General features: G+C 37.3%; 1 non-coding gene across 1 annotated transcript; it reads right to left on the reverse strand.

The window, feature by feature from the left end:
- Nucleotides 1-175: 175 nt before the first annotated feature.
- LOC101310666 lies at nucleotides 176-1,165 on the reverse strand. The gene is made up of 2 exons (XR_184085.1): nucleotides 495-1,165; nucleotides 176-418 (listed from the first exon to the last, which is right to left on the reverse strand). It is a non-coding gene; the product is annotated as an uncharacterized LOC101310666 (transcript).
- Nucleotides 1,166-4,367: the final 3,202 nt, after the last annotated feature.

Consider the following 4,367-nt stretch of genomic DNA (forward strand, 5'->3'; position numbering starts at 1 on the left):
GGCTCACTCTCTAGCTCGCTATCGATGCCTATACGTTGTACGTTCAGCGTGTTAACGGGCGGTAGCGTAGCTTCGACTTCTGGATGTCCTCCGGCTCACTCTCTAGCTCGCTATCGATGCCTATACGCTGTACGTTCAGCGTGTCAACGGGCGGTAGCGTAGTTCGTCTTCTGGATGTCCTCCGGCTCACTCTCTAGCTCGCTATCGATGCCTATATGCTGTACGTTTAGCGTGTTAATGGGCGGTAGTGCAGCTCGTCTTCGGGTCTGCTTTGGTCAATCCTCCTCGATAAGCTACCGGCTCTCAACACTGCTCCAAAGACGTTATTGTGCTCTCAATGCTGCTCCAAAGTGTCACTGAGTTCTCCATGCCGTGCTGAAGGCTCCTCACACACTGTTTAGGAGCAGCCAAGCTATACCTGCATCAATTACGACATAAAAAAGTGGCTCAAGTCGTGCATAACAAATTAAAGCAGGGAAGAAAAGGTCTGGTACCCCATTGAAGCTGCCACCAATGTGCTCACAGAAAATGTCATTGTGCGCACATCTTACTGAAACCGAAGAAGAAAGGAACAAGTCACAGCAATCACAAAAGATGCGTCAAAGCTCCAGCTTCTAGTAACTAGCTTCTGCAAAACCATAGTTCAAAGCCTCAAAGCAAGACTGCCACAAACTTAATGTTTAGAATGGCTATTCACGTCTGTAAAGCACTTCGGCAAAAGGACAAATGAAGCAAACGGTGGAATTGTATGAATATATATGTGCTTAATCAAATGGGAAGTTGACATTAAGATATTGGGGTGGCAAATTACATCTTGAATGGAAACGTCCAGTTTGCTACACAAAAGAAGACAAAATTCTCAATTAATCACTTGATGTTTTGTCAATTGATAGGCACAAACTTCATATAACAAATCAAAAAGCTCAAGTGAGAGGCACAGAAACGCAGTCCAAATAAAATGAACAAGCACAAACATCGATCCCGGACTTCGACAAAGAGAGCTGGCAATAAGAAATTAATTGTCAGACAGAAATTTCTCAAGATCAAAGAAACCCATCAAGGAGTCATTACCTCATCACTCGATGTGTTCTCTTAAATGGAGCAAATTACAGAGTTGAATGTCAAGACTCCCATCTCCGAATCGAATCCTCATCTACACTTCAATGACTCATGGCTGCTCCCATGCCCAAATTCATCTTCAGACCCATCTCCAATTTCGACTCGGCAGAAGCGTCGACCTCGGGTGCCATTGTTGGTTCTGAATCGGGGCAGCGAAAAGACAATGAAGAGAAGAGTCGGACTGAGAAAGTAAAAGAAAGAAGACAGATGGTCCTCAATGTCATTTTGGGCCTCGAGGTCATTTTGGGCCTTACCAATTTACCCGTCCACTACAAGCCAGAATGCAGCAGTGTAAAAGCCCATTTCAAGTCTTAGGACCCAACTGAAAAGCTCGCAACGGGTGTCCAAACCAAATCACTAGGCACTCTACTAAATTGGCTGTCTACAAGAAACTTGACGAGTTCTAAAATATATGTATATCTGTCAACTCAAAAGTCGGTACGAAACCGCAAACTCAAAAGCAATGAACTACAGTTGGTTTGATCCCACAAAGGGTACATAGGCAATCTAGCGACCCACTAGATGCAACCACTATTCCAAACAGAATCTCTGATACCATTAGTCAAATTCAGCCAGTCCAAATGACTCCAGTTAAATTCCCAAAAGCACCAGAAAAATCAAATTCACTCTCAAACGTTTGAACTACATTAGTTTGATCTTTTTACAGGGTATGTAGGCAGTCTTGATTTAAATCTGGATGCAACCACCACTCCAAATAAATTCTCGGATCGCCTGAACCCAAAGTCTCGCTCTAAAGCTCAAATGCCTTCAGACACAAATCCAAACACATTTCCAAACACTACTCTTATTCCAAAATCAAAGCCCTCCAACGAGTCATTCACTTGTTGGAACTCTTGTACTACGAGTGGCTTGATCCTTCTCCAAGGGTACGTAGGCAACCCATTCAAATATCCGGGTGCAGCTACAAAAACAAATTTCATCCACATTTTTGGTTTCTTCATAAATGGAATCAAAAGGTGTTTCAAAAGGTGTTTTCCTATAACAAAGGAATATAATTAAGAGACACATTATATCTTGAATGGGTCAAACCCGAAATAATTAAAACTCTATTCACAAAATGAATACGAGTTGAATTATGTTGGGTGATATTTTCGCTCACTGTGTGCAATTTTTACTCAACACTTGTTTATCAAAAATCGATTCCTTACGAACCCCCCTAATCTGATACCAACTTTTATCTGATTCCATAAAAGAGCAACACCCTTCGAGGTTTGTATTACCTACATAAGAACATCTACAAAAGCCAGTCGAGAACCAATGCTGCTATAAAGCATCTATGCTGCAAGTTAGCTGCCGATCGCAAAAGCATGAAATATAGGTAGATTATAAAGCAGTTAGTGAAAGTTAGTTTCATTCATGTTTTAATTCCTTATGGTAAGTAAACACAAAATGGAATGAAATATTCTCATACCAATTCTTATTGATACCGATTGTTGTTAATACCAATTCATGATAATTTACATTTCAAGTTAGTAAATGTGCTCTTAAATGCTTGGAATTAGTAATCGTATATTGATACCAATGAATCAACTTACTTTAAGTTAGCTACAAACCTACTCGTCTAGGATTCGACATCATGGATTCGTAAGTGAGATCGGGGAATACCATAGATGAGTTTCTGGCGTCAATTAAACTTTCATTGGAAACACTTACATCACAACAATCTTTTCCCCCTCATGACCACAAGGCTGATAAGCCAAAATGCCGAGATTAAATCTTGGATCTTAGATAGGCTTTGGTCTATGTGGATCCTAAAAAATATGGATTCGTAAGCAAGAGAATACATATCTAAGATCCAATGCTCATTTTTATACATTTAGCTACAACCCAAATAAATTGGGATCCGGCTGCTCTAAAGTTAGTATTTTGTAAAGTTAGTAAATTTCGTCTAATCCTCATCCTCTATATGATCTAATGGTTATGAAGATAACCACATCACCAGATACAATTTAAATACTAATTTATTCCCAAATTGTCCTTAACTTGATAGTCATCTACTAAGTTTTTTTAGGAAGAAAAAAAAACACAATCGGCTCTTATATAAAATAGGGTTTTTTTGAAGCAGTGGTTATAATTTTGTTCACCTCGTTGGTTTTCAATTTTGAATCTTAAGGTTTTGATTTCTTCTCAATGAAAGAATACTGGACGAATCCAGCCCATTACCCTTTCATTCCTTTCCGGGTTTATCATCAATAACTACTCTTACTCCTTTCCACCCCCATTCTTTTGATCAAGATTTTTGTTTTGGGATGATTGTTTCAAAATTGGTATTTCATAGAATTCTTGATTCCTGATTTGATTTAATTGTTGGTGTTGATTATGGATTATATATGTTAAGCATAATTTAGTGGCCATCGTACACGTCCATTGTCGCACAATGCAATTATGCCAGAACTCAAGAAATTTTAAATCTATGGAGTATGAATCTATGAACTATGAAGGATATAAAAATGGTACATAGAAATTTCCCAGTGAAGCCCAGATCCTAAAGTCGACAATACAAGTTCAAAGAAGAATGGGGTTCTAATAGATAACGTCAATCTGAAAGAAAAGAAAAGAAAAATCTTGGGAAAATTATTTGTGATAAATAAAAGGAAATATTCCTCATTAGATTATATCACATCAAGGACAATTTAGGAATAAAATAATATTTAAATTGTATCCAATGATGTGGTTATCCGGTTAACCATTAGATTATATAGAGGATGAGAATTAGGCGAAATTCACTAGCTTTAATAAAAAAAAATAATAATAAAAAATAAAAATAAAAATAAAAAAAAACTAATTTTAGAGAAGCCGGATCTAATAAATTGCATTCATATATATGAGTTTATTTTTACAAGGAACATAACTAGGAGGAATGAATAAGACTCCATTACTCAAAATTAATCGAGTCCATTAGTCTAACTTCAAAATTAAGGATACTTCTAGCAACCTTAGAATGATTAGCAAATCACATATACATCCTCTAAAAGGATTTGAAACACAAATAAATCCACATGTGTTGTTGTTAAACAAATAATGACAGTTTTTAACAAATAAGGACGAATTCTTTTCTATTTGCCATGTGTCATGGTTTAATTTACTAAACTAACCTTATACAAAATAAATCAAATTAAATCAGACCCCATCATGTATTGTTTTAGCTGCTACTGCACTTGTTGGAATGTTGCTGCTACTACACTTCCAATAAATGCAGTAGCAGATTTTTAGTGGTTCAGCTAGTG

Source organism: Fragaria vesca, linkage group LG2, assembly GCF_000184155.1.
Source record: "Fragaria vesca subsp. vesca linkage group LG2, FraVesHawaii_1.0, whole genome shotgun sequence".
Taxonomy (NCBI): domain Eukaryota; kingdom Viridiplantae; phylum Streptophyta; class Magnoliopsida; order Rosales; family Rosaceae; genus Fragaria; species Fragaria vesca.